Here is an 11,691-nt window from a genome sequence, read left to right on the forward strand (position 1 = left end):
TGGGCCCCCCGGCTTCCCTTTCCCGCCGGCTCCTCGCTCCCGTCCCAAAGTTTCGGGAAAAACACGCCGCGCTCCTGCTTTTTTTTGGTGCCGCTCCTGCTTTTTTTTTTTTTTTTTTCTTTTTCCCTCCCAAGAATTTGATTTATTCCCTCCGGCCGCAGCGGAGCTTTTTAAGCCCTAATAGGGGCCGGGAGCTTTCGGGCACGTGTTGCTAAAAGGGGAAGGAAAACATCCCGGCTCCGAAGCCGTGGGATCCGTGGATCTCGGCCGCTGAAAAACAGGGAATATTTGGCTGCGCACGCGCGAAGATTCCAGCGCATTTTTCCCCTTTCTTTAAATAGATGGAAGAGCCCTGAAATAGGAGCTGGGCCGTGGGAAGGGCCTGGGAATGCCAGGATGGAGCCAAGCTCGGCCGGGCTCCGCTGCCATTCCATGGATGAGGATTCCTCACGGAATTCCAGGTTCGGCCTGGAAAAGCTCATCCAAGAGCAGGGAAGGGACGATTCCACCGGCCCAGGTTGCACCAGGCCTTGATGCCGGGATGATCCCAGCTCCCTCCCTGCATTCCCAGGATTTCTCCTGGAGCTTCCCTCTGGCAGCAGCAAATTCAGGATTTCACCCTGGCAGTCTGGGGAATCTTTTCCTGCTTGGCACAGCCATGGATCCACTGCCCATTCCAGGATTCATGGGGTTAGATGGATTTGGAATTCCTCAGGGAATGGCTGTGATCCAACAGAGAAATGAAAACCAGGAATCTCCTCCTTCCCTTCCCTCCTAAATAAAAACACTGCCAAAAATCCCGATAAGAACTGTGGATTATTCCCAGACCTGCTCATGCACAGCATTCCGGGGAAAGCCCTGGCTGCTGGGATATCTTCTGGAATCTCCCATCCGAGTGAGGGTTCAGGGATCCACAGCCAATGCTCGGAACCCGGAGCATTTTGGGACAACCACTTCCCCCCCCCCCCAAAAAAAAAAAACAACCCTGGGAGGGAGAAAACCCACCTGGATGCTGTTTCTGATTGGATTTATCCAGAATTCCAGAAGCGGGGGGGGGATTTTTTTTTGGACTTGGAATAAGCGAGCTCAGCACAAAAGCTGCCAGGAAAAACATGGATCATGGTTTGTCTTCCCAGCTGATCCCCCAAAATTCCAACCGACAACTTCTTTCCACAACCCAAACCAGCATTTTTTTCTATCCAACCAAGTTTTCCTGGAGAAAAACTGGGAATTACTAACTACAGCTCCTCTGATTTTTCCCCGAACTGGGAAAAATCCCCAGATATTTAAATATCATTTAAATATCATTTAAATATTGAAAGTCATTCCAGGATCATTAAGGAATTGGTGGCAATGTTCTTTATTACGATGTGCAGGAAGTCCAGTCGGGAATCCTGTCCCAGGGAAGAACTTCTTGGAATATTCATGGAATATTTGCAAAAATAAAGTTAGAAACCTTTTCCCAGTGCCTTTGTTTTCACTTTCCCCCCAAAAAATTTTGGAATTTCCCTATTTCCAGGAGTGTCATGGATAGGAAAGCTCCCTCCCATCACCTTCAGGGAGATCTGCACATTCCAAGCTTATGTGGGAATATTTCTGGGAATTTTTGGTGCTGCTTTGATTTTTATGGAATATTCCAAACTCCTTCGATTTTCTTGGCCGTTCCCATTGAAAATGGGAACTTTAAAAGGATTTCCTTTCCCAACCCCCCAGGCTGAACACATCCAGAACCCCCCGTTTTCCAGAAGAATCCAATCCCAACAATCTCCTGGAGAGCGCAATTCCCACCGAAGGGAATATCCCGTAGGATCAATTCAATCCAATTTTTTTTAAATCGGGAATTGGTGAAAAAGAAGGAATTGGTTTAAAAACGTCGTTGTGGGGGAAAAAAAAAAAAAAAAAAAAAAAAAGAAGGAAAAGGGCGCGGGATGTGTGACGTCAGCAGCGGCAAATCCCGGGATTGGGATGCGGGACAATGGAGCCGGAGCGGGGGACACCTGCTCGGGAAAAGAATTGGAGGAACTCGGCTCCCTCTGGAGACATCCCAAGGACACGGAGAGGGGGCTGGGAAGCTCCGGGAAGGCGTTTGGAATGGGGCAGCTCCTGTCAGGCGAAATTTTGGGAATTTGGGCAATGTAAGGGAGCAGGAATTCGCGGGGTTTTAATGGGAACAGAATTCCAAGCGCTGGGAAAAGGAATTGCTTTGTTTAGGTTTTCACATCCCTGCTCCTCTGCTCCCAGGAGATCCCACCTGGAATTCTGCATCCAGCTCAGGAAGGACGTGAAGCTGTTGGAGCAAATCCAGAGGAGGCACTGGGATAATCAGAGGGATGGAGCAGCTCTGCCGCCAGGAAAGACTCCAAGAATTGGGATGGCTCAGCCTGGAAAAGCTTTGGAATGATCCAGGAGCCGAAGGAGCCAAGAAAAATAGGGAGAGATTATTTCCAAGGGATGGAGTGACAGGAGAAGGGGAACAGCTTCCTGCTGCCAGGGAGCAGGTTTGGATGGAACGCTGGGAATAAATCCAGTCCTGGGAGGCTGGGGAGGCCCTGGCACAGATTCCCAGAGAATCTCTGGCTGCTCCATCCCTGGAAGTGTCCCAGGCCAGCTTGGAGCACCCCGGGATAGTGGGAAGTGTCCCTGCCCATGGAATGCATGAGGAGTTAAGATCCCTTCCAACCGAAACCATTCCATGATTTTCTCTCATGGAACGGCCGAACACCCACCTGGATGGAACAGAGGAGAGCAAGGAGCAGTTCCCATCCCAAATATCCCGTTCCTTCCAGGCATCTCCCTCCTTTCCATGGAATGAGGGACTTTATTCCTTGGAGTCCAGATTCCAGGCTAGCATTTTCCATCCTTCCTTGCCTATATCTGTTTTTCCTGCCCACATTTTTCCAACATTGGAGCAACTTCCAGGCTAAAGCTGGGGGTGTTCCAAACAACCTGGAGCAGGTCCAGGAATTCCATGTCCCTCTGAATAAAGTCCAAGCTAAAATTCCAGGAGCTCCGTGGGGTCTCTGCCAGGTGGGAGGGAGCTGCTCCAGGGGTTCTGAGTGGCTCCAAGGATTCCGCTGGATGCCAAGTCAGGACACGACCCCTGAGTTTTGTCCTGTTTTTCCAGCCCACTGTGTGTTTGAAGCCAGGAATTCCATTTCCATTCCATTTCCATTCCATTTCCATTTCCATTTGGAAGCGGTCCCTGAGATTCCCGGGAGGAGAAATTCCCCTGGACCCCAGGAGATCCATGCTTGGAAATTCCTTTGGGATGTAAGTGGGGTGCTCTTCCCAAACTCTCTCCTCCTGGGAGTGGAAGGGCTGGAGCACGGCTGGAATATTAGGCTGGATAGCAGCAGGAAAAGTGGGAATCACATCTCTGGAAGCCTTCCATCCAAGAAGGAAAAGCTCCTCAGATCCCAGTGGGAACAGGACAATCATCCTGGGGAAAATCCTCATCCAAAGGGATCTTTTCCCTCTTCCTTGGTTATCCGAGGGAATTTTTATCAGTCTTGAATTTTTCCCTGTGTTCAGAGCTTTGGAATTGCTGCCTGGATTGTCCTGGGTGGTCTGGGGTGGGAATGTGGGGCGGGAGCAACCTCTCCTCCAAATGGAGAAAACAGGGAATTCAGAGGCTTCCACGTGGATGGAGCCCTCCTCCCACCGGGATATTCTCCAAGGAATATTTCCGGGGGAGCTCTGGAATCGCAGAGGGAGGTGAAGGAGAGGACGGAATTAAATCCCAGCCCACATTCCCCGCTTTTCCTTCCAGCGGGAGATTTCGGGATATTAATGTTGGAATGCCACCAGGACACCTGGAGGGCGCATGCACAAAGAAATCCCGGGATTTCTCCAACCCATCCGGAGGGGCTGCGCTGCGATTTGGAGCTCGGAGCAGCCAGAGCGGGGGAAATGCTGCAGCTCTGCACAATTCCTTCTTATTCCCAGGAAGAGCCGTTAGGGAATTTAGCAGCTCCTTCTGGTCCTGAGGGAAGTCCAACCCATTCCCGTGAAGGGAGTGCCTAAGGAAAGGAAAACTGGGAAAACTCCCGCCCCAAAATACAAAGACAGGGAATTCTGGTGTGGTTTTTCCTGGGATTTGCGTGTCTGTTCCTTGTGGGGAGCTGAAGGCAAAAGGGAGGGAACCTCTTTAGGATATTTGGGAGCCTTTTTCTGGCACGAATTGGGATTGTCCATGGGCATTCCCGCTTTTAGCGCATTCCTCATCAGTTTTCCAGGTCAAGTATTTCCGGGACAATTAATAATTAATAATTGATAATCAATAACTAATGATAATAAATGGGACCATATCCATAGGCAGGCGCTGCCTGAATAAACGTGGAATTACCACGGGAAGGAAGCATTCCAGGGGATCCATGAGGAGGTGCTTCCCTCTTTTTTTTCCCCTCTGTTTCACACAGTGTTTTCCATGGAAAACAGGAGCTGTGGGGAGCAGAATTCCCTATTTCCACCTAAAACCGGGACCAGGGCATCCAAGGCGATCCTTTTGTTCCCGTGTGGTGCCAGAGGGAGAATCCCAAAGGAAGCGCTTCCAGATCCAGCCTCGTGATCCCAGGAATGGGGACAGACGGCTCTGGAAAAGGCTCCGGGATCCGGGATGGAGGAATGGGGGAATCCCGTTTTCCTTCGGGATGTTTCGGACACCTCACACACGGATCCAGGAAGGTGTATCCACAGATCCATGGGGTTTTTTCCTGGAGCAGAGGCAGGGAAGCGCTGGGCTCTGGTATTGAATAGAGATCTTTTCCCTTTGGAATGTTTGCTCATCCCACAGAATTTCCTGCCTGTTTGCCCTCCCCCTCCTGTTGGAATTGCTCCGTTTGTGGCACGATCCGAACTTCCAACCTTTCCCAAATTCCCGCAAGCAGCAAATCCAAGGACGGGGTTAAAGTGGGATCTCTCCCCGGCTGCTGCAGCTCCACCTCGCGCGGAGCCAATCGGGCATTTGCGGCCATTCCCAAATGTTATTCCCAGCCGAAGGGGCTGGGAGGGCCGGGAATGACTCAGCCCTGGCACAATGCCGGCACCTCCCAGCTGGATCGGTCCCTGTTTTCCCATTTTCCAGCTGTTTTCACGCCGGCCCGGCCCAGCTGCGCCCCATGGCTTTTCCCGCCGATGTGCAGAATCCCGGGAAGGAGGCGGCGCTGGAATGGGAAGGGAAAGGCAGGGTTGGAAACATTCCAGAGGCTCGGGAAGCGCCGGGTGGTGCCCGGGCAGGGCGGCAACAAGTGGAAGGAAAAGCAGGGTGGGATTTTCCAGAGGGATCAGCGGCTCCTCCCGACCCTTCCCAGCTCTCCCGGGATCATCGCAGCGCCGCGGGATGGGCTTGGAGAGAGGGAGAAAAGGGAAGAAATCCCAAAAAACCCGGGATGCGGCTCCGCAAAGGGGGAAACCCAACCCCGATAAGGAATTCCTCGTTTTCCAAAGGGGTGGGAATGAGATGGGCTCCAAGGTCATTCCAGCCTTGGATTGTTGTTCTCCTGATTCCGATCTTCCCAGAATCCTCTCCCCCTGCTCCCGTCTCCCACCCCGCGATGATCCCGTTTGGAATGTGGGATCCCTTTGCTGGATCCTGTCAGGGAACAAATTCCATAAAAAAGAAAGGGGTTTATAGATATTGCCATCCACCGGGAATTCCAGAGCCCCCCCCACACCAGGATGAGGCCGCTCCAGCCTCGCTCCCCAAATCCAAGGAGAGATCCCAAAATTCAGAAGGGAGAGGAGCTGAAAGGTCAAAAATTCCTTACAAAATACTTCTGGCAGGAAAACGGCTCGAAGCACGTGGAAACGTGGAGGCCATTCCCGGCGGGAGCTGATCCCAGCAAAGCCCGGCTTGCTCCCACTGGGAGCATCCCCATCCCTGCTTCCCCCCGCCCACCAGGGCCCTTTTCCAGCTCTTTGCCTTCTATCCAGCAGCTCTTCCTCCTTGGAGAAGAGGAGGAGGAGGAGGAGGGATGGATTCTGGGAAGGCCTTGGAGTTTGTGGCTGGGAGGGGAGAAAAATGGGATGTTCCCATGGCAATTCTACTGCTGGATTGGAGGATTATCCCAGATCCCTTTGTTTCCCCATTGGATGCTGACTCCGGGTATCTTTTCCAACTGGGAATTCTCAGTTCCGTATTTTCCCCCTTTTTCCCATTCCTTTGCAAATTCGGAAGGAATTTCTGGGATTCCATCACTTTTGGCATGTGCTTCCACAGGGAATCGGGTGCTTTGGATCAGGAGCAATTCCACAGGCAGGGAAGTGGCATTGGCTGGCGCATCCATCCTTTTTTGCAAGGAGCTGCTCCAGGTTTTTCCAAGGAATTCGGGATGTGTGGGGAGCCAGCTGGGAAGTGCTGCCGGAGCTTTATTCCCATCAAATCCAGCTGAATCCAGGATAAACAGGGAATTATCCTTAGGGAACATTACTCCATAGCAACCTCATCCCACATCCAAGTATAAACACAAAGCCAGGGATAAGAGGGAGCCCATTCCCACTTTTTGATGGATTTGTTTTCCAGGGCCCAGGGTTCAGGCGGAAGTCCCACTTGAGGTAGGAAAAAGTGGGCCAGGCCTCATTCCCAAAATCCCAGATGCGGGAAAGCTTCGTTGCCACTCCAAAATTTGCATCCCAAGTGCAGCGCATGGATTGGAAGAACAATTCCCTGGTTTTAGCTCACATCCCATGGGATTCAGGCTGTGGATGCTGCAGACCCCAGTGCCAGCAATTCCTGGGCATTCCCTGCCCACTTCCCAAATCCCGAAAAATCCCAGGATCCTCCTTTCCTTTCTCCCTGTGCGTTCAGCTTCAGTGGATTTAAGCGGGAATAAAATTCCTGTTCCCACCTGGGCCAAAAGAAGGAAATATTCCCCGGAATTGCTGATGCTTCGGGCTTTACCTTGAAGATCCCAACTTTCCGACCCCTTTGGCTGTGGAGAAATCCTTGGAAAAGTGCCCCACCCTGCCCTTGGAGCCCCAAAGGTAAAAAATGCTGCTGGCACATTCCAAAGTTGGAATTTCAGAGGAAAATCTGGGATGGGACTGATGTGGCTGCCGGGAGAGCAATCCCGGGCTGGCTCCTTCCCTTCCAGATCCTCGGGAGAATCCAGGAACAAGGAACTGAAGCGGTGTGAAGCCAAATCCTGTGAGGTGCTTCCCGAAATCCCGAGCCGGGATCCCTGTTCCGTACCCACATCCTTGGAGCCCTCCGGGATGCGTGAGCCTGGAATTCCCATGGGAGAGCCTCTGTGGCAGGATCAGCAGCATGCCACATCCTTCTGGGGGCTGCTGGAATGACAGAATTCCCAAAGGGTTCCTGTTCCACCCTCTTCAAGCCCAGGCAGGTTTGACCTCGGCTCCCACGGTTTGTGTGGAACAGATGGATTAAAACTCCTTGGAAAACGGGAGGGAAGGAAAGCCCTGTGCTGTTCCCAGCTGTTGTTCCAACAGTTCCATGGTTTGGATTAGGAAAAACACCAAAAATCCCTTTTTTTTCATGGAGAAGGTTCCCAGTCCTGAGCCAAGCCTGGTGGGATTTCCAGAGCAATTCCAAGCTCTCCTTTTCCATGTTGCTCCAAGTGTTCTTCCCTTTGGATTGGTCCGGTTTAACTCTTTTCCCTCTTCCCACTGCTATTTATCCAAGGAAATGGGGCTGCTCGGGAATTCAATGGGAGGAAGGCAGGAGCTGCCACCTCCACAGCCAGGGGCTGCAGAGGGGATCCGGAGCTGCTTCATGACTTTTTCATGGGATGGGGGAATAATCCCGGCTGAGCTGGGATTCTCCCACCACCTCCACTGGAAAACTGATGGAGGGCTTGGAAAAAGCTAGGGAATTGGGAAGTTTGAGAAAGAAAGGGGGAAAACAAAAGGAGCTCGAAAATTCCTGGGAAAAGTCAAGCAAGGTTTTGATTCCTTGCTGGGACTCTGGGAAGAAGCAAATCCTGCCCTTTTGGGGGCATTCCCAGGATTTCAGGTTTTCCTGGAATGGGATGGCCTTTGCTCCATGGTGGTGATTTATACAGGAATCAATCCCTGCTCCTGGGCCAGGATGCTTGGAGTTCCCGAGCTGGGAAGTTGGGAAGTGGTTGGGATTCAATCCCAAATGTGCTCCCGATCCCTTTGGAGCTGGGATGGGGCTCAGTGGGACAGGGAATTGTCCCTCAGTCTTCCCAGAATCCCAGAGCGGATTACAGCCAGGGAAGCGTCCCCAAATTGTCCCAGAACCCCAGAATCCCAGAATCCCAGACTGGATTCCAACCAGGCAATTGTCCCTAAATCTTCCCAGAGCCCCAGAATTCCAGAATGGATTCTGGCCAGGGAAATTTCTCCAAGTCTTCCCAGAATCCCAGACTGGATTCCAGCCTGGGGCAGAACCTGCAGCTCCCTTTGGATTCGCTCCATAAGAACCGAGGCCGGATTAACAGAATTTATGGATCAAATCCCTGCCTCAAGCCTGGCTTTAAGGCCCATCCCAAGGTTTTCCTGGAGCTGCTTTGGGAAGCCAGGGCGTCGCTCCATGGCCAAGGCGACGGCAGAGCGGGACACGGATCCCGGCGGGATTTGTCCGGAAAGCTCAGCGCTCCCAGCACAATGCCCGACTTCCTGCTGGGAGGGACCCGGCAAGGCAGGAAACCATCAGCACTTTTCCAGAGGCTCCGAGTTCTGCTTCCCTGCTCCCGGCTGCCGGGGGATGAACACCGTGATTTGTGCTGGACTCGTGCTGTTGGTAAACCCCCCCTTGGATCCATCCGGCCCTTGGATGCGCCGGAGCTCCTCGCAACCTTCGGGACGAGAGCTCCGCAAATAAAACTTGGGATTGTTGGGAATGTGGGCAATAAAGATAAGAGGCAGGCAGGGTTTTCCGGATGGAGAACGTGTCCTGAGACTTTTCCCACCTTATCACGGCTCCACAGGAGCCGGGCGCTGCCGCCAAGGGATGTGCCGGAGCTGGAATTGCCTCCGCTGCAATTTCCCTGCCTCAGCAAGGGAAAAGGGGAATGCTAAGTGAGAATTCCCTGCGCTGCCGGGCTGGGAATCACAGCCGGGGGAAAATCTTCCCTTGATCCCATGCCCTGCTCCAAGGGGGTATTTTTCCTACCCAAAACCAGGGAAGAAATGCTTCCTTAGGGATTTAAAAGGGGTTTTCCCTCTTTTCCAGCGTTTCCATAGGATCCTCCTCCGTGCCATGGCTGTGGGCATCCAGCACTGGTTCTGCCTGTGGAAAGGGAATGCATGGCGCAAAGGGAATTCTGGGGCTTTGATGCAGCGCTGAGAAAGTGGGAACAGTCACCAAAACCATGGACTGGGACCTGTCCTCCATCCCGAGATGGGATTTCACTGGTTAGTTACAGCCAAACTCCCGTGTTGGAAAGGGATCAGGGATCACGCTCCACGTGCTCCCTCCCCTGCCGTAATTCCAAGGGATTCACCTTTCCCGGGAGCCAGCCCAGCTCTCCTGTGGCTGCTCCCGGAGCATCCCTATGGAATTTGGTGAAGGCCAGCATGGAAATGGGAAGAGCCCTGCGGAAAAGCACCTGGATCCTGCCATTGTTATCCCGAAAGGAGCGGCGGGAGAAGGGTGGGGAGGAACCAGGGATGCTCCAAGCGGGGCTGGTGCTTCCAAAGGGATACAATCCTTGGATTCTTGGACACCTGCACAGCCCACTCCCAGCTGGAGGCAGCTTTCTGCTGACCTCACTGGGTAAATATTCCCTCCTGCCTGGTTTTGCAGGGAACGAGGCACTGGATACACAGGATCGAAGGAAAAAGCCGTGGCAAAAAACCAGGAGCCTGTTCCTAAAGGCTGAGCCCATTCCCCCAGATCCTCCTGGGATTTTCCCAACTGAAATCCAAGCTGGATGCCTTTGGCTCCGGCAGCTCTGGGGTTCCAATTCCTCTTTTTGCCAAGGAATGTGCCATGCCAAGGCTGAGCTTCCTGTGAATTCCTCCCTCTGGAGCTGCTTCATTTCCCTGGAAAACACCCCAGGTTTGGTGCAGTTTTCACAAAACTCTCTGGAAAAGCAGTTTCTTGGGAAAAGGGGTTAGAGGGAGCAGCCTCCTTCCATCACAGCAAACTCCGGCTCCTGCCAAGATTTCACAGGGAACAGCTGGAAAGGACTGGACAAAACCCAGGGAACAGGGATCCCCGGGAGGGATGTGCCTGCTCCGTCACGGCGTGTGCAATCCACCGTCCTTCCCGCCTGGATGCCCCTTGGGGGTTGCTCAGGGCTGAGGTGATGAATCCATGAGTGTCCCTCATGGGAACCCCTGGGATGTGGCAGCACAGGAATATTCCCAAGCACTGATATCCAGCTGGGATGAGCTTTGGTTTCCTTCCTCTGCTCCATTCCCAACCGCAGGTCCTGCACCTCGTCCTCGGAATTCTGGAATTCTGACCTTCTGCTTCCTTCCCACACGCTCCCATTCTCCAGAGGCACAAAATTCCCAGCCTGCTCCTCACGGCTCAGCCCGCAGGGACCTTGTCCCAGCTCCGGGACCTGTGGGCATCCAAGCCTCATTCTGCAGTTTGAAGCTTTTCTTGGAATTCCAGGCAGATTTTCATCCCCCACGGCTCTGACTGATCATCATTAATATTTGGGAGCATGATCAGTCCCGATGGAGCTGAGCTGGGATGTGGTTACAGCTGGAGGAAGGAGCAGCTCTGCCCATTCCCACTTCCCAGCGCCTCCCCACCATTCCCAACAATATTTCCCTTTGTTTCCTTCCCTTTTTATTATGGAATTAATGGATTCTTTCCCTTCCACAGGGCAAGGAGGGCTTGGGGCAAAAGCAAAACTCTGGGAAGAGTCCAAAAATCACCAATTTGGGAACTTCCAGCACGGAGCCTTCCTGCCTGCTCCTTCTCCGTGCCTAATGACTGTGCTGAGAAGGAATACGGATGGATAAAGGGGATTAATTGGGATTTTAATGAGCTTGGGATGAGTTCCCGACATTCTGCCGGCTTCCCAGGGATGGGGATGGATCTTGGCATGGACCTCCTCCAAGCAGGAGAGCTGAAAGGAGAAAAGATGGAATGGGATGAAGGCGGGTGGGAATTTCTTCATGGAACGGGTTGTCAGGCTTTGGAATTGCCTAGGGAGGTTTGGAATTCCCATCCCTGGAGCAGTCCTGGAACCCTGGAGGTGTCCTGGAATAAGAGATGAAGGAGGTGGGAATTTCTTCATGGAATGGGTTGTCAGCATCAGAACAGCCCAGGAAGGTTTGGAATTCCCATCCCTGGAGGTGCCCGAGGAATGCCTGGACGTGGCACTCCCGGCCTGGGTGACACGCTGGACTCGATGATCCCGGAGGCCTTTTCCAACCTCAGCAATTCCATAGGATTCTGCAGGACTAAAAGCAACCTCACAGGCTGCAGCTGGGGCCAAGCTTCCCCAACACGCCCTGGGATGACTCATCCCGAAATCCCCCAAAATATTTTGCCAGGTGTTTGTTTCTCCAGGCAGCTGCTCCTTCCACGTTTAGCCATTCCTGGGCCAAGATTCCACATCCAATCTGGGACTAAAAAGGGCATTTTCTTATCCCTGCAGGAGCACCTGGAGGCGGGAGTACTCTCCCTGAAAACACTCGGGTTCAGGCCGCAGATGGAAACCGAAATTCCCATTTTTTTCCCCAAATAATTTGGATTTGCAAACCACAGTGAGCGCTCAGCACTAAGGAAAAAATAATCACTGA

At 52.7% G+C, this 11,691-nt stretch overlaps 1 long non-coding RNA gene across 1 annotated transcript in view; it reads right to left on the minus strand.

Moving 5' to 3' along the window:
* LOC108445716 overlaps nucleotides 1-11,024 on the minus strand; it is a 14,890-nt gene extending 3,866 nt beyond the window's left edge. Inside the window, exon 1 of the long non-coding RNA XR_001860671.1 lies at nucleotides 10,995-11,024. This is a non-coding gene — a long non-coding RNA (uncharacterized LOC108445716). The remainder of the gene's footprint in view (nucleotides 1-10,994) is intronic.
* Between the last annotated feature and the right edge of the window lie 667 nt (nucleotides 11,025-11,691).

The sequence above is a fragment of the Corvus brachyrhynchos genome, unplaced genomic scaffold (genome assembly GCF_000691975.1).
Source record: "Corvus brachyrhynchos isolate BGI_N302 unplaced genomic scaffold, ASM69197v1 scaffold133, whole genome shotgun sequence".
In the NCBI taxonomy this organism is placed as follows: domain Eukaryota; kingdom Metazoa; phylum Chordata; class Aves; order Passeriformes; family Corvidae; genus Corvus; species Corvus brachyrhynchos.